General features: G+C 33.1%; 1 protein-coding gene across 3 annotated transcripts in view; it reads right to left on the bottom strand.

Annotated features, from left to right (window-relative positions):
- Positions 1-14530, bottom strand: part of LOC113393825 (latrophilin Cirl) — a 280266-nt gene extending 265736 nt beyond the window's left edge. For all 3 annotated transcript variants that reach the window (XM_026630904.2, XM_026630912.2, XM_026630920.2), the window contains exon 1: positions 14256-14530. The gene's annotated coding sequence lies outside the window, so the exon portion shown is untranslated. The remainder of the gene's footprint in view (positions 1-14255) is intronic.
- Positions 14531-23310: the final 8780 nt, after the last annotated feature.

The raw sequence follows: 23310 nt of genomic DNA, 5'->3' as shown, positions 1-23310 counted from the left end.
ATTCTTTTAAGAAACCTTACATTGTGTTGATGAATTTCAAACAAGTTATATTAAAATTAAACTCGATGTAATATTTAAGAGAGACTCAAAGTTGGAGAAAATTGAGTCTCGCTGAGAACTGTATTTTATATAACAATTTTAATGATAATTAAAATTGAAATTCCTGAATTTCTTTGTCTAGTTCATTTTGCTTAAGTATCTGAAACGACGAGTTGACAGGCGATGATGTGGACTGTTACGAGATGCTTGTTTAAGCCGTGGTGATGTTTTAAGTATACTCCGTTGTTGGCTTCTTTTGTTAAACAGGTTTCGAATTTTCTTTTTATTACATTATCGTTATATTTTTTATCAATATTTTTTAAAGCAGAATCTGCGAATGTCTTAATTTTGTCTCTACTAATGATCTACTAAATAATTATTAAAATGAACTCATCAAATCTAAAGATTTTTTTTATTAGATTTACTCAATGAAATTCCTTGGCTAGTTTTTAACAAAATTTCTAAATATATAATCATGTAAAATCCACTGGAACAATCCGGGCATAATGTCAAATAAATTTTTAAATATAATTTAAAATAAAATGAGGTATAATGTTCCTTGTCATTAAAGTCGGGCAATATCTACATAAAATCTAAGAGCAAAATCTTGTAAAAGCTTATTATTTATCAAGACAGGATATGTGCGGTAATATTTTAGGATAAAAATAGCCAACAACGTTATACCTTTTATCACGTCGGCACATCTTTCCTATGCCTGCGCAAGCGCATGTTTCATACCGTCTATAAAAGATTTATGGCGCCCATTTAAGGGCCGTGTAAATTATACTCAAATATTCTATCTTTGTCGCACGTTTAGAAAAGGTGTGGTAGAAAAAGAAATACTTGGTACTATTTTAAATATTCGAGTTCGAATTTGCAACTCTGACGAATACTTTTAAGCAGCGTATGTTAAGATTTCCTAATCTATAAAAATAAGATAACGGAAAATACAATCAATTTCGCAATTTTTGTTTAGTCTACTCTTAATAAATAAATCTTATTATTCATTATAAGAATACCATTTAAAAAAAACGCCTGGATATAGGCTCGGGTTCCATCACAGGACTAATTGCACACTAATTGTGAAAAACAGCATAGTAAATCTATTCTTTTTTAAATGCGACTATGTGAGTTTCTTGCCGTTTCTTCTCGCTGGAGGCTGCTTTTTGAAAAGGTGGTAGTGTTTAAATATTAACGATTCAAAAACGCTTCATTCTGAAGTTTACTTGAATAAAATACATTTGATTTGATTTGATTCGGATATATATTAAATAAATAATAGTTTGTATCGATGATCGGTTCTTAGGGACGATTAAAAAAGGGGAGTGAAGGACCAAAATTGCAGTCAAAGGCTGAGACCAATTTTGCTTAGGTAACTGATTTAAACCTATAGTTACAAAACATTAATACTTAGACATTTGTTTATAAGACCTTGACGTAACTGGAATCTAAATGAAATGTCTGACGAAATAGTCGCAGATAAATGATTCACCAATCACGATTTGCATTCGAATGATTTCATACATAATTGTATCGTATTTTTTTTTTTTAAATGATTATGATGATTATTAGATAACGGTTTTTTTTATATATTTAGTTCGTGTTTGCCAAATCGAAACTCAATTTGAAGTTGTTAAAGTAATTATGCATTTTAGGAAACATGCTTTATTATCGTGTGAATAAATGCTCAGTTCAGTGATACAGAACATTCAAACGTAAGAATTATCCAATTTGCAGGGGCAATTTTTATTTGTGTGAGTGACAACCATTACAAGTGAGGTAATTAAATGCAAAAAAGGAACGTAATTACATGACTATGTAGCAGATCTTTCCCAATACCTAATGAAAACCATTGTTTTATTTTCTGAGGCAGTCGAGCGAAGATTAATAGAAGCCTGTTTAGACGTGGGTTACGCTCTAAGGGACAACAACGATGTATTTCCTATGACCTAAAAGACGTCCTTTGATATGACTTTCGCTGATATTATAAATTTTCTTCTCGACATTACCTTTGAAAAAAATCAACTGGCATTTCTACTAATTTGAATACTATTATATAATTGACCAATAATTGGTCTGTTTGGTATTAATAAAAAAAAAGAACTGTGCTATGCTGAGACAGTGATTGAATTCGATCTTCTCAAGTGTAAATGTCGAAAAAAATTAAGATTTTTAGATATTTGACAAGATCCTTTTTAAGCTTACGTCAGTAGCATGGTTTTCGGTCATTTAAAACTATGTATACTATAATTAGTTCTAACAATTATAATTATTTCAATAATATACAATTATGTAAAGTGGGATCTTTGTAAAATAAAATCAATGATTCCTCAGTTATACCAAAAACGTATTTTACGAAACTTAAATTGTTATAGTTCTCTATTGGTTGTGTTTTCAAATAACAGCTATTGTATATTATAAAACTTTTAAACATTTTATACGTCGGCATCGATTCCATGAAAAAAAATTTTATCCTCTGCAAAAATAGGCAGTGATAATACCGATAAGGAAACAATGCAGACTCTAAAACAAACGCGCTTATCTTAAAACCCTTTGCAGGTAGTCTCAATCTTGTAACGGCAAAAATAATATCGGTTTGAAAATTTAAATAAACTCTAACCATAGGGATTTTTATATTTTTGGATCGAACTATAAATTTAACATTCTTAAAGAAATTCTGCATGCAAACGTAATTCTGTCTTAGATTTGACATCCAAGAAAGTCTTGCAAAAATTTTAAATATCTATAAAACTTAGCTTGTTAATCCTTGGGCTGAATTGAGTTGCAGATATTGATGATTTTTTCGAAAAATCAAAGAACATGTAGTGACTTGTTTCAAAATGATTGTCCTTAAAGGAGCATGCTCTACCTTGTTTCGTAAAGGAAGCTTTTACACAAGGCGTAGTTATTCCATTCCAATTGTTTTAATTACTAGAAATGACTCATTCGCATGTTAATTTAATGATCGCTTACCCTTCCTACTAATATCGCAAATGACGTTTTTTAACGAGCATAATTTAGAACAATGATAACAGTTTAATAAACAAGTAAGAAATGATTTTAAGAAACAAAGAGTTTTATTTCAGAAGTCGTAACTCGTGCCTATATTAAAAACTAGATTTGCGATAGCTACGGATTAGGCCTGTACGTTTGGAATTCATTTTTAAATCGACTATTTATCGTTATGAATGAAGATATTCTGAACCACTCTCAATTTTGTGTGTAAGAGGCAGTCCTCAACCTATTTTTACGGAACTAAGATCCAAGTGTTGCATGGAACTCTCATTCGTTCCTAAGCCTTCTTCGATTTCTACTAAGTCTCGCTTGACCTGGATAGGTTAGACAATGGAACTTCTTCAACGGCTTGTTAATATTTTTCAAATGTGGCTTCGAATTCTCAAGATTAGGACATATCGTCAAATGGATTACTGAAATATTTTAGCTTACAAGAAAACAATTGTCAACCAAAAATTTCGTTCATAAATAAAGAAAATCTTTCTTAATAAGTAAGTTGTGAGGAAGATTAATCATATTACGGCAATTCCATGTCTATTTTTTAAACTCCTCAGCTCAACATAATCAAAGTTACAAAACGTTGGTTTGTAATTAGAGAGCCGAAGTCATCGTATCAAGATATCGGATTGATCAATAGACACTTGAAGGAAATCAGGTCAGTACGCAACGTATTGTTTGAAGATAGCTGATAAAAAAAACACTCCAATTAATCAGATTCAAGCCCATTCGTCTACTTAACTAAATATAACCTCTAAGTTGTCCTCCTCTTTGTGCGAAGCAATGATGTTGAGCGATTCGGCAATTTATTTCTGTAACCATTTCTATTTCAAATGAGGTCGATAAATTTGGCTGAGGTATAATATATTTTTAAATTTGAAATCTAGTATTAAGTAAATTTAGTAATTATATTATTAAAATAACGTATCAATATGCGTATACAATTACAATAGACTTAACATCTACAATATATATATATATATATATATTTAGTAACACTATAAAAAAACACATCATGCATATGTGTTTATCATCTTAAAAAAAAAAATTATCCCCACTTCGGGTCGCAGATCGTGCCAATATCAAAAATTCTCAGTAGCAGGTTAAGAAAACGACAGCGTTACTTTTCTGTATCCCGAAACCACGCAATGCCGTTGGTCTTGCCCTTGGTTTCTCTAAGGTTGTGCCGGATTGCTGTTCTATCTAACTATAGGAGCCAGGAAATTCAGAATGCACATGGTTACACACTTGAACACTACAGTATCTCTAGAAAAAATGGGATGTTTAAAATTGTTATCTATTCTATTGTTAATATGACTGTTAATAAGTGAAGTTTATATTTTAAACATAGAATGAGTTCGAATGTAGTTTCTCGTTTAAGTCGAACTTCAAATAATAAACTTAACTTATCGCCTATAGTAGTCAGATGGGTTAGAAATAAAATGAGAAATGGAATTGCCTAAGACTGATCAGGCGTGAATTATACGTCGTTCTATTTCACAGATCCGTTTCACGCAGAGAAAAGATTTTTTACACCTAAAGAAACCTTTGAATGTATAGATTTCGTCATTGCTGGGCGTATCGAAACGTCAATGCATATTTGTAACAATGTGAATAGAAACTATTGGTAGGGCAGAACTCGGTGTAGGAACATAATGACCGACTTTTAAAAGTTCATGATTTCGATGAATGTTATCTGTAAATCTTTAAGTATTATCTGCTGTTAAATAAATTAGCCAGACAGTATCACTAATTATTCAATATTTCTTATTTCATTGCATATAATATTTTAATGTTACGAGTATTAATCACGCCTTAAAAATCTCTATATATTTAGTTTGAAATAATAAAATTAAGTTTAAGTAGTTTTATAGACTCTACTCCGTGTGATCGGGATGTATGAATAATGTAAATTAATTTAAATTATGTATTATATTTTATTTTAAATTAAGAATAATAACAATCGTAACGTAGAATTCTCGTAAGTTTCGAAAGGTATCAAGCTATTACATGTTACAATGCTAACAATTGGACGCTTAGCAAAAGTTAGGACAATAGCGAAAGCGTAAGGTGACGCTGAGTCAGCTGTGACTTCGGGCGCCATGTTGGATCTTTTTACTTTTTAAATTGCGCTGCATGTCAAGCGTTCGATCTCATTCGGTGTGGATTCTATTGTTACTTTTACCATTGAAGAATTTAATAATACGACTTTATTAAAATCGTAGATGATTACTGGCTTACTTATATTTAACATTACATATATGTAATTTTAACAATAGATTTTGTTAAGTGTTAAGGAAATATGAGAGTAACTATTTAATTATGAATCAATACACGAAGGTCACTTACAAAGTCAGCTGACGTAATTCTTTATTTTTATTTGTTGTTCTTGAACAATGCTATCATTTTCCTTTGCGCAAAATATTGTTTTCAATGCATAAAAATATATGAATAATTATGATGAATAATATAAAAATAAAAAGTAAATCATCAATCTTGTGTTTAATAAATGAACAGGCGTTAGCAAAATAAATCAAAAGAGAAAGTTTATTGTAACAGAAAGCAAAACAACAAATAGGTAGAAAATCAAGTACACCTAGAAAGCCGCTGTACACAAGAAACTTTTTTAATAATGCCCGCGATTCTATCTCAATCGAAAATTTCGTAACAAAAAAATCCCTACACAACTGTAAGAAAAATGTACAAACATGTCAGGGGACCGGTTCAGGTACGCCATTTTTTATTCAATCGAACACCTATGCCCGAGAGGGACGCAAGATACCCTGCCTTTTCAAGCGCGGTAAAGAACTACAAGTTAAGAGCAGGACGCAATAATATTTCTATCCTCACCACGCGGCCGCTGCATTCATGAGGACAAAGAATAAGTAGTAATAAAGACGTGACATTCGTGCAGATGGTTGATAAAACTTAATACTTGGCAGTTTGTTCGCTCTTGTGCTATTAAAAGGGAACGAACAGATACGATGTTACACGGTCTTTAGTTCTGGAGACTCATGAAAACATTAAAGGAAATGGTTCTCTCCGACGAGGTCGTATATTGCCTTCCATGTTGGTGGTATCGGCGAACCTTTTTACTTTTGCTATTGGCGCGGAATTGGAGAGAAAAGAAAATGGGATACATTCAATGTCTCAATTTAACTCAGCAGAAGAGGCGAGTTGATTGCGTTTAGAGCGTCTTTTTCGGAGCGAAAATAAAAGTGCACGATTATTTTTTTAAAACATGCCTAATTTGTATTTGAATTGCTCTTTGCCCTTTTTAAATGACAAATACCTTTTTCGTGTTTCGTTCGTTCCACGGGAATACCTAGCTCTGTCCTCTCGAGCCAATTAGCGAAAGAGATACAATATCCTCGCCCAAAGGGACAAGTTGGGATCGAATTTTTACCTGATGTTTATTGCCCGCGATGACAGTGGAATTACGAACGATAGTGTAGATTAGAAAATAATCTCTTGTATTTTATATTAGCATTCCAACGTCAATATTTAGGAAAAAATAATTCGTTTTAATATATAGACGGATATCATAAACGTCAGAAACAGAACTCATGACTATTGAGACGAATCACGGACACGATCTAATTTAATGTCGCAGTTTCCAACTTTGATGACGACAAACTTCTCAAACGAGTTCCCGGAAATATCCTCCAACCGATTTCGGAGTCATACAAAACTCGTAAAACATTGGCAGCAAGATGGTCCAAAGAGAGCCGAATCTTCCCGAATTTAACGATCCTGTCGCTGGCACGGTTACATTTCTTTCACACGCAAATCCTGCACAGTTTGTAGGGAGACATGCCAATATATTGAGTGTTTTAACGTAAGCGAAAACATCGGCTGCAGACGGAATTTTCGCCGAGAAAACCCGTGAAGCGACGTTACGTAAATCGATCGTTTGTTCAGCTGATTGGTAGATTGAAAATCGGGCTTTTGCTTTGTAATCTTTCGAGCTTAAACTCTCTATTCGCAGTCCTCGATAACTTTATTTACACGGCTCTTTCTTTTCTAGAACATTCCATAGATTATATTAAAGGTTATCCAATAGTTATCCAATATAAACTAGAACTTGTGAGAACCAATACGTGTATTGGTTTATTAAGTTTAGTTGATTATGGGATGAAATTAAAGTTCAAAAAAGTACTTTAACCCTTTTTATTTCTCAGTCAGATATTAAAAATCGTTGTATCAGATGTCAAATCTGGATCGGTTTAAGCGAAATTTAAACTATAAATACGAATGGATAAAATCTTTAACGGAAAATGAAGAAATTTCCTGGAACATTTTCATTAAGGATGAGAATTTGTCAAGAAAGATCGAATTCCGGGGTGACACTAATTATACCAGTACTTCCGTTAAATTTAATATAAATTTGAATATTTTTTCTCATCTATAAATTTACCGTAAACAGTATATTAGAATTTAGCTACTTGGAACAATTAATGCGACCTTTAAGAAAGTGAACGTTTACGGACTAATCTTTTAGAATAAGTATGCTTAATTGTACTTAGCTGAACAACTTGAGGCAGTTTACTTGTTAATGCTATAATGCGGGACACATCCGTTGTAATGCTTCAACAGTGTTCTCCAGCTTCAACGTGTATCCTATTACATAAACATCCTGTCCTTGATCAATCATTATTTTTATTTAATATTCCCTAAGTTTCATTATTTTGCAAAATTCGTATTTCAGTTCATGTATTTAAGGCCTTGCCAAGTTTATTTTTGGAACGAAATAAGCTGTTTAATGTTAAAAGTGGTTACTGTTTTACGAATGTTAATGTCAATTCATAGTCAGTCATGTTTCTCTTATGTTTTCTGAAGTTAAATATATTATATTTGTCTTTATTTTATTTTTGGAATACAAATCAGTAAGCTATCTGATGCTGCTGAGTAGTTCGCCCATAGAAACTAGTATGAAAAGTGCATGCCGTTACATACACCGTCAATGCGTCACTGACCAGGGGATCTAAGATGTTCTGCCCGCATACTGGACTCACCCTATATTTAAGAAAGCATTGCTATTTTGCGGGAGAAAAATTCTGAGTTGATTTTGCGTACCCAATAGCCACTAGTACGTAATATTCTATTAAATCAATGACATATAAGAAATAATTTTCTACTTTATATGTGGTCGCTAAATAGACACTGATTCCTGTGTAATCAGTTTGTCACTTTTGTTGTCAATATTTAAGATATAATATTACATGGTCCCATAATACTTGGTGGCAGGGCTTTGTGCAAGCACGTCTGGGTAGGTACCACCCACTCATCAGATATTCTACCGCGAAACAGAAGTACTCGGTATTGTTGTGTTCCGGTTTAAAGAGTGAGTGAGCCAGTGTAACTACTGGCACAAGGGACAAAACATCTTAGTTGGTGGTTGGTGACGCATTGGTGCTTTAAGGAATGGTTAATATTTCTTACAGCGCTATTGTCTATGGGCGGTGGTGACCACTTACGATCAGGTGGTCCATTTGCTCGTCCATCTACCGATAATATAATAATAATAATAATAAGTAGGATCTGTAGGAATCTCGTCAGTATTTAGAACTTTAATATAATATTTTCTCTTTATTAAAAAGATCATAAATTTAATTAAAATAACAAAGTTATATTTATTAATAGGTGAAGTCGATTACCTTGCAAATAAACTAAACGGGGCAGAATTTATTTAGATAGCAAACACGTGTTAAATCTAGATACGAAAGTTTAAAAGAGGTCAAACGAATACAGATGAAATACTGTTGACTTCGTTTATTGAGAACTCTATTAAATTATAAAATAAACAAAATACCTATATTTTGTTTTGCATCATTAAAATTGAACAAATTAGACTTATTGTGCGAAATAGCTACGATGCAATGAGAGGTGTCAGTGACCTGCTTTTTAAATGGTAAAAAAAACAATTAACTAATATCCCTCTGCCGGCTTTCTCTTCTTTTTGGGGAGACGATTTGGTTTATTCCACCACATTGCCCTAATAATACATTTGGATATATTTGGTAGATTTTCATACGAAGCATGCCTGTGGTACGCACGAGATGTAATTATGACATATTTATATATATAATATTCATTATATACAGATGCAGCGATTATTTTCTGCCACAGGATGCAAGTGACTGTTGACAGTGAGATTGCTCATGAAATTGTGATGGATTGAATTACGTGTACTAAGCACTAACATGACCTAGCGAATGAAACACGTGGATCTTAACTGGGTGGTCGCGGCTTCATATTCCCGAAGTGAATTAGAAGGAATTTATAAAAATATATTATGTCCAAACATCACAGTAACGAGGTATAATTATCTTTATAAATATTCTTATTAAAGAACTAAGATCCAGCTTTGGTCCATTAGGAGATACCATTGAACGCATATGTAAATTGTATCTTTAACGACCTTTAAATTTTATCTACGATATTTTTTAATTTAGTCACAGATAATATATCTTGATTATATTCAAAATGGTATTGATTGTCTAAATGAGAATTTAGTATAAAGGGCGATATTTAACATATTGGAATACTTGTTTTGGAGAATGCCTAGAATTTTACTTTCAAATCTGTATTATGAATCAAACTTTTTGTTCAATAAAATATTATGGTAAATACTTTAAGTGTTACTTGATGGTAGGGTATGTGCAAGCCCGTTTTGGCAGGTACCTCTTATTCAACGGATATTCTACCACCAAATAATAATACTTAGTATTGTTAAAGTAAATAGAGAAACAAAGTATATACTAACTTAACGCCTGAGGTTGGTGGTGCATTGGACGTCTGGAATGTCTATGGGTAGTGGTGACTACCTACCATCAGGTGATCCATTAGCCCGTCCACCTATCCATCATATTATAAAAAAGTCTCTTTCGACTTTATTATTGGCTAGGATATTTGCGTCAGAATCCTGGACACGGAAAGCTGTGAAATGATAGTGTGAGAATATAAAATATACTTATGTTTGCGTACAAACTTCTACGCTATAATCCTGCGAAGTTATTTAGTCTCCTTAGAAAATGATCGCCTTGGATATAATCAGCTAGATGGACATCATATTATACTTTTTCGTCCGACACATGCAGGTTTCCTCAAGTTTTACGCACCAGCACGAAATTAATTATTATTAAAACAGAGAATAACATACAAGATAATTATTGGACCTTGCCCGATGTTGAACCCAGCGGGTCATCTCGGCTCAAATTGTAAAAGACAATTATTTAATATATGTAGATTTAAAAAAATATAAACAAGTGAACTGAACATTAAAATATGTACGACCACGCATATAAAGAATAAATATCAATATAAAATACTAAATTCCGCCTGCAGTTCGCCCGCGTGAGAGGCGAGGTGGCGCGGTCTTGCAGGTAAAGTATAAAAATAAAAGTAACTTATGTGCTATTCCAGACTACAATATATCTATGTGCCAAATATCATTTAAATCCGTTCAGCTGTTCTGGCGTGACTGAGCAATAATTTTCCGCATTTATAATATTAGAAAGTAATAAAAACTTCTTCGGATTTTTATATAATTATAAACTATTTTAAAGTAGCTTCACGTTTAACGAATTTATAAATGACGATTCATTCGAATCACATTTGATTTAATACGATTTTTATTTAAAATTAGAAAAATGTTGCAATATTTAAAATATTTTAATAATTTATTTACTTATACTACGCACACACATCTCAGAATATAACAATAAGTATGATTATGGCACGAAAGTAAAAATTGAAATGCGCACACAACAATATCAAACGTGTAAGTTAAAGTCACAAGACATTAACTTAATTATTTAAAGACATCTATCATGACGTCACTAAAATGCTTAAACATTAAGTAGTAAAATCTTCATTGCTTAATAAATACTTAGAAAGCAAGTTTAACATGGCTTCGAATTACCTAAGTGAATCTATGATAAATATCATATAGGCAATCAAAGATGGTTTACTAGACCTTATAACGATGGTGTTAAGGTTCAAATTTAAACGAAATACATTTTATTATATTTGTTTATTTTCTGTGCCCTTTCTGGACTTTTGATCGTTGGTCGTTGCTATGATTTTTATGAACGTATGATTCAATGTCAAACATCTATTGAATGTTATTCTTGAATAAAATCGTATATTTTATATAAGCTTTATTGTATTTTATCTGTTTCTTATCACTGTAGTATAAACAAAACCAACTGTAATAGTAACTCAGAGCGACATTTTTATTTTCATAATTTAGGTATGAGATTTAAACTGAACATATTAACCGCCATTTTAGGTTATTTGGTTCCATCATTTCCCGTGTCACTATTATCGTCTATCAAATGGAATATTTATATTTTTATATAAAATATAGATAAAAATGAACGCGAACGCAATAAAAAATAGCGCAATAATAATATAGGCAATTCACAAAAATATCCTTTCGTTCATAAATATAATTCTATTTTTTACCATTCTACCAATATTGGTTAACATTTTAAAGATTAAAAAAACGTACCGCCTTTGTCCTTCTTTTTCGAATAAGTTACAGAACGCATGGGCTAAGCTATATCTCACATCACTGCCATATCTCTTGAGTGGTCGCCAACAGTGACCGCTCGACTAACGGTAATAGATGATCCAGTATTTTTTTACTGTTAAATGTCAGTCCGATAAAGACGGTATTATAACTTCTGACATTTATAAAAAAAGTTACAACATATTGTTATATATGTATGCGATCATTCATCATACTGACCTATACCATAACTGAGCCATAAATTGAACCTACCTACATATTCAGTTGAAATAATATTAAGCACTTTTATTTTTAAATTTGGTAATTGAAAATTACCTTCTTCGAAAGTTCTTAAAATAAAATCGCTGTTTTTAAAATACGTCGAACGTTCCAATTATGAAATTAAATTTTAAATTTAGAACGGAATCCAATACATTGGAACATAAATTTTACCGAACTCAGCATAAGAATGTTATGCACAATATATCAATCTTAGGGCGTTACATCGTACATATGACAGGCTCCCCACATTCTTTAAAATAAGTGTTACGTTTAAATTTGGAATGTAAAATTTTAAATACATTTAGAAATCATAGCATCTTGACTTTTTCCAAATATGAACTAAAAACTACTCGAATAGTGAATGAATGTCATAAATAGGGATGTTGTTTCGTAAACAGAACAATTCTAACATATAATTATATTATACATTAATTATTATTTTTACAATGTATTATGAATACAAAATTGTATGCCTTTGTTAAAATAAATTATTCATTACATAATTTAAGCTACGAAGCTTTACGTTGTATTGACTTTTAAAATTGACGAATAATAACTGTTTTTAAAGGCACTTTTAGGTGAAATATGTTATTTTTTTCCTTTGTGAAAAAAATGTTTTCGGTCATGTAGTTATAAACTTTTGGTGATGTTATGATGACCGTTTTTAACAGAATGAGGAACAGATTAGAAATTTAGAATATATACGTCGAAATGTGCATACACGCGACGGGGAAAAGGTAACCACAATTTTATTTTTCCTAGTCAATTAGCCCTGTTCGAGTGCTTCGACATATGTCGACATCTGTTCTAGCGATGGGACATGTTTCCGGACACATTCGAGATTTTTTTACGCGGCAAATTAACGCTTGGGGCGAATCGAAAATCCACTCCACGTGCATGCCGAGTGCAACGTTTGCTAAGTCTATTATATAATCCAACATGACGTTTTAAATTTGACTATTTTATTGCATTTACATTATTTCAAAAATAGAATTTCGTTAATAAGGTTTTGGTTGGTATTCCGTTGACAATTTTCAGCCCACAAAAATATTAACCAAACTTAGTTAAAAATATATTTCCTGAGAATATAAGCTGACGAAAAATTCGAATGAACGAAGCATTCAATTTACAACAACACGTAACATTTCGAAAGTTTATAATATTTTATGGTAGTTTTAATTTATTTAAAACTGACCTATGATTTAAAATTAAGATCATTGACAAAATTCCGTAAAATGAAACGAAATTACCTAATGTCACGACTTTGACATATTCAATCATGTTTGTTATAGTATGTCAATATTTATTAGTGAAAATGTTTGAACACAAATAGTGCCTAGATCAGGTATTTCATATACCTATTAGAGTTTTAGTATTCCAGATACACGACTTTATCTTTGAGAGTTGCTGTGAATATTTATGTTTACTTTATTTTTTATAGCTAAATCAAATCATATACTTCAGAAAAACTTTTTACCAAATGATTTTTGTGACTTATCTATATAACGATTTTTTATTAAAACTTAATATTTTTTACTTATTTAAGTAATAAATAATTATTCGACACATAAATTTGGTTGAATTCATTATACCATCGTCATGAAATAGAGGAAAAAAAACATATTGATAATGGCATTGAATATTACAAAACAAAGCGAGCCGCAGCATTATTTTAAACTAATTATGTTATTTTAAGCTCAACTCACCAAGGCACCAAAAGGAAAAAAAATCAGTAGGTACCTACAAATTTATATTTAATATTCAATTATATTATTGAAGTTCGTACTTTATTTTATTTTGTTTAGCATTGATATTGTTTTGAAGCCGCAGACACCATCTATTGCAAAAAGTTAATAAATTTTGTATTTAAGTATGTAAATACTGTTTTATATCTTCCTCGATGTTTTGTATATTATGTGTAATGATACTCTAACACTAAGGAGCAATTGTGGTTTGTTGCATAGTAAACAGTTTTTTGTTAGTCATACTTTTTTTGCTTTGGGAAATAAAAACGTAAAACTTCTCACTTTAAAACTTATACGAGAATATATTATAGACTTCTAATAGTTAAAGAATAATATTTTAAGTATAATCAAGTGTTATTAAAGGACAGCAAGACGGCCGGGGGTCAACGCCAACAGATACCGTTACCGAGACTTAATTAATAGTCACCCACTCAGGACTGGACTCGAACCCGCTGCCAGGCTGTGTTTACCGCACACTAGCACGCCGCGCATCTACAATGCAAATCCACAAACACTATCCACAATCTGCGATTCAATACCGACGCATTACAACTCGAAGCTTGCTCGCTCGCATACGAAACCGAATCGGAGCTATCGATTTAACTACATAAGGGTCGTAGAAAGAATTCCTTATAACAATGAATTCGTGTAACAATAAATACCTTAATGATATCCCGAGTTCCGAGAGAAAAGGCGTCCGGCGGCAGGCGGAACCCGTCCCACTCTTTTCAAGAGAAATCCGACACTATAACATCTGAAACACGAAACATCACAATACGAAATGGCACAATCTCACAGGAGCACCACAAATGAATCCACAGCACTGGTTTGGTTATGGTACAAAATATGTTTTTTCGTAACGCAACGCGACGGCGACACTCCCCAATTTGACAACCGACGCGCACGGCAGCCGGGCACGAACTGAACTGGTTTTGCCGGGAGAGAGGGAGGGGGAAGACAGTCGGGTGCGTTTGGTTCGGTTTTATGAAAATATTTCGTGAGTAATGCACGTGTTATGTCGAGTGCGTCGGCCTACAGCGGCCTCGGATCTTTGATTGAAGTGCATCGGTACTGCGTAGATAAGGATAATAGAAGCCTCCATTTCGTAGTGGTCGACTGATGCCATCGTCTATAGCAAAGCAAAGCTTACCGGGACGGGCATCGTTGCATTTCTATCTGCAATCAAACTTATAGCGTACGGGTGGTTCGATATTAGTTTTATTATTGAACCTTTCTTTATATAAGAGTTTTATATAAGCGAATAAAGTAACAAGTCGTTTCAAATTGCCGATTCTACTGTGACAAATACCTACTTTGTTACGAAATAAAAAAAGTAGAAATTTGTTTCGTTAATGAGTGGTACCCATTCGCTTATTGTTTTTCGGTTATTACAACGTTTAAATGTTTTAATTTTAAAATTAATAAGCAAAGGAATTAAACTTTATGCTTAACAAACGTTTAAAAAAATGCGTCATATTATAAAAACATGCAAATAAGTTGCATCTGACAATCATAATCACTGAGTCTATTCACATGTGTATATGTACAGATAATGGAAATATTTAAAAACATAGTTCTGTGACTAACGGGACTGTCAAATATCATAGACAATATAAAGAAAAAATAAAAATGATATTATCTCTTGGAATTTATATATGCATAATAGAAAGTTTTATTTGATATACGGCTTAATAAGATTTACACCAAATAATTCCATCCAAAATATAATCCCCAATATTGATTCACTTACGTGCTTGCGCGCCGATTAAATTTTATACAGGGCAATAATTTAAAAGCAAAAAGCTTAAGAGGCGAGCTAGGAATTTTATGATATTAATAAACCCCTATTAGCACACAAGATGGCGCCTGGTAATTTTGAACACCTGAATAACGTTTGACCGAGTTTTGTAATTATCCATACTTTTGTATTATCTCAAGCTTAGCTGTTAAGTATCGAGGTGGCTATTGGATAGAACACGTGTCTCCTAGCTAAAGGTTACGGATTCAATATTGGACAGGTACAAGTAAATTTTCAAGTTCCGCGGAGACCTTGATTAGCCAACTAGCTAGTCGACCTCTAATAGCCAAATAAAATTTTGCTCCATTTGCCACCTCTGACCTTGCCGTGGGAAAACCAACCTCTGTAGTAAGCGCATCCATCAACTTAACACGAAGGCGTATGTAGCTTTCAAGTGGGGGTGAATTGCATAAGGGGTCAGGATCAAACCCGCGACTAAATTGAGATACATTGAGTGAACACTGTGTTGAAATTTGGTTGTGGTTTCTAACTGAAGCAGGACCTTCTTCCCATTTCGGGGACCTTCGTCTTGCGGGTGTATGGAGAATGAGACCAATAACGATATATTTTTTACATCTAACCGTCATCTGGTTTAGAAAAAGTAAACAGCTTAAGCCGATATATCGGTCTTTTAGGGGCCTCGTCAGAATGAGATTCCTGGGCCGAGCCCCTGGACACTCATCATCGTAGAATAGATGGCGTGCGGGGCGTTTTGGATAATTATATAACATATATCTTCATAATTATATATGTATAATGAGGCGAGATCGCGCAGTTGTCCGCATTGGAGTACGCATCCATCTTAACTAATGTTTGCGGGTTCAAACTCAGGCAAGCACCGATGAATTTTCATGTGCTTAATTTTTGTAAACAATTCATCTTGTGCGCGGCGGTGAATGATAACATCGGGATAAAACCAGCATTGGAGCAGCGTGCTGGAATAAACTCCAAACCTCCTCAACAAAGGAAAGAAGGTTCCTTATCCCAACAGTGGGACATTTGCAGGCTGTGAATTTATTTTAATTTTACATTTATAAATATATATTTAATTGTACTTTTACTGTTTTTACATAGCGACTACATGAATATATTTTTCGTTTGAAGTTAGGCTAGCAGATGCCTTGATGCAATAAGGCATCCTTTCGTTCCAACTGTAATAATAATCAATAAAGTATCTCAAAGTAACTAATAAGTACCTGCGATATTTTTTTCTTTAACGTAATCTATACTAATATTATAAATGCGAAAGTAAGTCTGTCTGTTCCCTCTTCACGTTAAAACTACTGAAGCGATTTAGGTGAAATTTGGTATGAAGATAGTTTGAGTCCGGGAGACAAAGACTAGTTTTAATTCACCCCTCGAGGGGTAATCCGGCGAAGGACAAAGGCTACGGTTTGTACTGACTGACGGGGGGAACTGATTTTGATGAATGTTGTTATGAAGCAAACTTGAACCCCAAGTATGAACTAGGAAAGTATGGCTTTTAGCCTAACACCTAACGACCAACACCTAAAACGCGAGCGAAGGCGCGGGCTACAACTAGTTTTTTTATATACTTAATAATTATAACGTGATGTACTTGTACGAGTTATGGTTTTCCTTATTACTAGTTTTCGCCAGCATGTTAGGGAGCGGCGGTCATTGGTTTTGGGTATGTAGTTTTGGGTTCAAGCTTGCTTCATACCAAATTTTCATCAAATTCGTTTCAGTGGTTTAGATATGAATGCGTATCAGACAGACAGGAGTTACTAGTCAAGATTATGTTAATATATAAAAAAATGCTGGCTTTACATATTTACGATGATGGGACAGACTTCATGAGATATTGGATCCCATGAAGTCTGTCCCATCTGCCAAGCCTTCGAAAACTTTAAACTTTTAGTTTGTATATCCACATAATACCAAACTATCGTCATCACTAATATAATTTATGAGAACATATATAATATATATAATTATTTATTTTGTTATTATATAATATATATATATATATATATATATATATATTATGTATATATTATATAAATTCATTACCAAAAAAGGGCCGAGACAGCTCAGTGTCGAATACACGCTCTAATAATCTCGTACTCAGCAGTTAAAAGAACGTCATGAGGAAACCTACATTTTTTGGACAAGATTCCAAGACCAATGAACTAAAACATAAATCTTATAATATATACTTAATTGTTATAATAAAAATAAGTATTAAAACCTCATTTACATTCGTTTTTATTTTTTTAAGTACGTTCAAAAACCGAACAATGAGCTTACAATCCAGATTTCAAAGGCAGATTGTTTTACGCGTGGTCCTACGCAAGCCGGATGAAATCCTCTAAATGGATGGATAAAACGCATCGGGCTCGTAACAACCTACAGAACACGTATATCCCGTATTGCTATGATAATAGAGTCCATTTTAAAATATGATTCAGCCAGTAGGATTTCGGGGAGTGGAGTGTGTACAATGGCTAATGGATCACAAAATATTCAGTGTTTTATTGATTTTTAGATCTTTGATGATTTTGATTGTTAAATTTTTAATCCTTAGTTGTAATTTGTGTTTCTGAATTGTTGACATTGAAGTTTGTTCCATACTTGTATATTATTGTTATATATTCAAACGTACATAAACGCACACATACGTATACGATTTAATAATGAAGTTAATTAAAATAAAATTAATGTAAATAATTTGTCACGAATCAATCATGTTTATTGATGAAACTACGTGGAATTGGAACTAGCATGTGTTAAATTATTCTAGTGTAGAAGCAATCAACACATACCTATATAAATATAAAAAAAACTTCTGTACAGTATAAGGTCACTTACACAGTGACATTATACTCTTAAATGGCTGGAACGATGATTTTGTTTGTTTCTGTTTCTTTGGAACCGAGGATGGTTGAGATTGATAGCACTGCAAAGGCAGGTTCCCAAATTTTTGTTTTAAAATATATTTATTCGCATATGATGTCGGTACGAGCAGTTAGTAACAATACCAATACATTGATATAAACCATTACTAAGAATCGTTGCTTTAACAAATCATTTGTTCTTACGATTAATAAAACTGTCAGATACTCGTTGAAAAGGATACCAAGTCACACAGACAAAATTTAAAAAATAATTCCCAAGGAATTAAGTAGAACATTAATTAATTGTAATTTTTTTTTTAATATATATAATTTTTATCTTTTACTAGCTATCCGGCCTCGCACGGGTATATTAAGGGTCTACATAAAAATATATATATATCAACATTCAGTAATAATTAGATACTTCAATCAATTTACACAAAATCTTAATGAATTATACACCTATCCCTACCTCAATAATCACTCCGTCCATTAGTGAAAACCGTATAAAAATTGGTTTTTCGCGAAAGGAGGACTTTATTTCATCATATAGTACCATTTAAAAAATCAGCAAGATTTTTGTAACTCAAGAGAATCGCATTGAAGTTGTTTTTACTATTTAGGTAATTACTAGGACCCACGACGTGACAGAAACATGTTTAATCCACTTACTTGCTCCTTAAGGAAGGTTCCTCACTGAAGGCGTTCGCCTGTATTGCTACAGTCCAGATTCGAGCATTACAATGTAACCAGTAATCATACACGTTGTAACATTGCATCAATGGGAAGAATCGATTTGATTGTTTTCGCCGGTTCTTCTCAGGTCTGAGGTATATTTTTCTGAATCGGTAGTAGGTAATTGAATCAATAAGAAAGTGTGATTCTTATATTTTGAATAAAGATATTTGAATTTGAATTATTTGTATTTGGTAGGCTTTGTGCCTGTCTAGGTAGGTACTACCCTCTCATCATATATTCTACCCCTAAACAGTACTCAGTGTTGTTGTGTTCCGGCTCAAAAGATGAGTGCGCCAGTGTAACAGGCATAAGGGACATAAAATCTTAGTTCCCTTTGGTGGCGCAACGGCGATGTAAGGAATGGTTAATATTCCTCACAGCGCCATTATCTACGGGCGGTGGTAACCACTCACCATAAGGTGAAGGAAAATCGAATCTTTTTATTGTGACTTAATGCTGAAATGTTGAAACTCGAATCTTAGATTGTACTTTATAGGCCACTACTACTCGTGAGGGACCGCCCTAACATTCCGTACATATACAGGCTGTTTAATGGGTCATTACCCACCATGCCACTTAACGCTTTGGTGGATATAAATGTTGCTGAATTTCGATACATGCAAGATTTCACGATATTTTCCTTCACGAGCACAAAATTAGTAATTTATAAACACTAATTACGCACTTGAAAACACAGCGAGATATTTGCCTGGATTTGTACCAACTGACTTAATATTATAGTATAATAATTAAAATTATTTAATAAGTAAAAATATGTATTTATTTCTTCGAACGTTAAATAAATCTGTTTTCTAAAACTTATCGACGCTATATATAAATTTAGTTTAGGATGTGTTGATTGAAATAATGCTGTCTTCTTCTTTCTTATGCCAAATCTATGAAGACGGAATGGGAGAAATGTATATTTAATCAAATACCGTTAGGCAACATTTATATTTATTGAGTAGAGTGGTTAATATTTTGCAAAAATATTTTTAAAAAAGTATTATTTTTAATTGACATTTTTTTAATTTGACACTACACCCATTTAATGAATTTATAATAGATAGGACTAGAATATCACCTGATGGTACGTGGTCACCACTATCATAAACATTGGCGATGAAAGAAATATTAGATTACTTACATCGTCAAAGTGCGAACAGCCTGGGGCAGAAATATCTACTTGGGTCACTCGTTCTTCAAAATAGGATACAACAGCATTAATTGTTGCTGTTGAGCGGTAGTATGTTATGAATTGTTACTAGGTAGCAGTAGGTCCCAGACAAGCTTCCATAAAGCAATTCAGAAATAACTAGATTGATATTTTTCACAACTGGTAACACTAACAAGTATAACTTTATCCGATTTTAAAAATATTTTTTATCTGTATGCAATTAAATGAATTCTCGCTACATAAGTTATTAAATTAAATACGTGTAACTCGACGAGTATGTAATATTAAGCTTACTATTCAACAAATGTTCGTGTTTTATTTTAATATGTTTTATTTTATGTACAAACTATGCCCGTAACATCGTCCGCGTGGAGTTCAGTGTAATTATAAGTGAACCTACATACTATAAAATGTTTAGACTACGTTACTTCTAGACAGGGCCGGATTTAGAGGAAGGAAACCAGGGAAATTGACCATGGCATTTATCAATTGCGGCTATTGCCAGCTTCTGCCTTCCGACCAAGCCTACTCCACTTTTCACGGTCTTTAGCGTTATCCTGTGTAAGTCCATTGACCCTCATGTCCTGCTTCACGACATCCAGCCATCGCTTCCTTGAGCACCCGAGGCCTAGTTCCTTGTTAGTTTAGGGCTGATATATTCCAAAAGTTTCAAAGTAATTTTACCGTATGAAAATTACTTTGAAACTTCAGCTTCTTCACTTCACCAATAAACAGAGTGATTTATTTATAAGGATGGCTTAGGTGTATAGTTCATTGGTTTTTGGGTAAATTTTGCTGAATACGATGATTGTTGAAGGAATCGGAAATAAATAATATCGACTGGGAGCTTTATTGACTCACAAACCAATAGAGTTATAAGTATTACGAGATAAATCTTTTATGTAGACCCCTCACTGAGACCTCTTATACAAGATGGCCCAGTGGTTAAAACGCATGTGACTAATTTAATTGAAATTCATATGTTTCTCCGCTAAGTCCCAGCGTAGTACTATCACGCTAAGCAGCGTGATAGTTCCAAATCTCCTCAAAGCGAGAGTAGTTCACAGATTTGGACCACTTTAGATACTACAAGCCGTCCGACCAAGCGAGTCCAAAGTTTGTGCTATGTGCTATGCACAAACTTTGGGCTCAAACTAGACTTGTCAATGGAAGTATTAATTAACATAGGTAAGAATTTTGTTGCGTAAATAGCTGTACCAATTTTATAATATTTTTTTATGATGTTCAAGTATGCCTGGGGTGACGTCATGATAGTCATAAGAAAGATTAGGCTTGGTTTTCATACTATTTAGTAAAAATACGGTACATACTTCAAATCTCTGCTAACTTAAGACCCTCTATTCTACCCACGAAGCCGGGAGGCGTAGCTAGTTTAAATAAGTGTTACGTTCAATATGAGGAAATTGTAATATATACGTACACAGAATAAACGCGTATCGTCATGGCTCCAACTACCGGATTCGGAAATTAATTCGTTTCGCTGGAGCCAAGCTGACGTATATAGATGTTCTACATTACAGTAATTTAGTTTAGTTTAAATATTTCTAGGATGTCAAATATTTAAACTGCTGAGACCTAGTTACTTAAATACCGAAAACTTTATATTTCCAGCGAGTTAATTAACAACATTTTTTTTCTTATGTTTTCTCTTAAATTGGCGTTTCGTATATACATAAAAATAAATTAATTTCTTCTTCAATATTAATCTAAGATCAATATGATGAAAGCCTAATGATGACAATAATATTGTTCTTCTGGCCAATTTTGGGCATGTCGTCAATCTCAAGGTACCTAACGGCTAGCGAACCACGCAGAATATATATAGTTATAATATATAGTATATTATTTGTTCCGTCACTCTCATAATCCGAGAGAAAGGCAAATGTGAACGATAGCAAACATTTCAGGCCTAAGACCAAACTTTACTTGTTTGCCATATTCCAATGAATAGTATAAAATATTCTGATTATCTTGGTGTTAGGGCTTTGTGCATGCCTTTCTGGGTAGATACCACTCACTCACTATTGTTGTGTTCCGGTTTGAAGGGTGAGTGAGCCAGTGTAACTACAGGCACAAGGGACATAAAATCTTAGTTCCCAAGGTTGGTGGCGCATTGTTGATGAAAGGAATGTTTAATATTTCTTACAGCACCATTGTCTATGGGCGATGGTGAGCACTTACATCATCACATCATCAGGTGACCCATTTGCTCTTCCGCCAACTTATGTCATAAAAAAAGATTCTATGGCCTTAGAAGCAAACCACTACACTGGTAAAGTTATTATGGCGTCTAATATTTTAAATCTAGATGTAAAATGTCTTTGGTCCCCTTTTGTTTATACCAACTTTGCAATTAACTTTAACAATTCCATATAAGCCTTTCACTTTCAACGATCTAAATTATCAATAGACTATAATATTATGTATGTAAATGAAAAACTATGTATTCCCTCCACGCAAAGGAGGTCGCATTCGATCACTTGTCAAATCTAAATTCCGTGAAATGACCTACCCACTGAAACAAGATAGAGAATAATCGGCTCAGCCCCCAAAATTCTGTCATCCGCAATTTGCTGACGAAATCTTGTACGTCAAAGCGGGTATTTCTGTAAAAACGCATTTTCTGAATTACGTCGAACCTTTGAAGTTAATCCTTGGATTGAGATCGACTTCCTTTTGACATGGTTGTATGTAAATGTTATACGAGAAACGGATCGTGATAATATCGATTATCTTTATTCTTTTTAATCTGTGGATTTTTTTAAAAATGAAACTGATACGTCTTCGCATTGTGTTTATTTTTTTTAGTGTCAAGTTTATTAAACTTAAGGACATGAAATTCACGCCTGTCACGTCAATAGTCTAAAAAAGCGGGCGAAAGTGCGAGGTGCAGGTATTCATATAATAATATTATATACTTGAACGACCTCTGAAACGTGCAGCATTTTCTGTTTAATTTTTTTTTTCAATAAGGAATACAAAATAAATGGTTTCTCATTTATTCATAGATTATAGAAACAAAGAATTATCGTGCGTACGTGGATTTGGCAGAATATTTTGCGTTCAGCTACACAAAAGCAAGAAAAAGTAAGCAAAGAAAAAAAAAACCAACGAAATAGTTCACA

Source organism: Vanessa tameamea, chromosome 26 (assembly GCF_037043105.1).
Source record: "Vanessa tameamea isolate UH-Manoa-2023 chromosome 26, ilVanTame1 primary haplotype, whole genome shotgun sequence".
Taxonomy (NCBI): Eukaryota; Metazoa; Arthropoda; class Insecta; order Lepidoptera; family Nymphalidae; genus Vanessa; species Vanessa tameamea.
The sequence above is the reverse complement of the archived record's forward strand: the minus strand, read 5'-3'. Positions and strand labels throughout refer to the sequence as shown.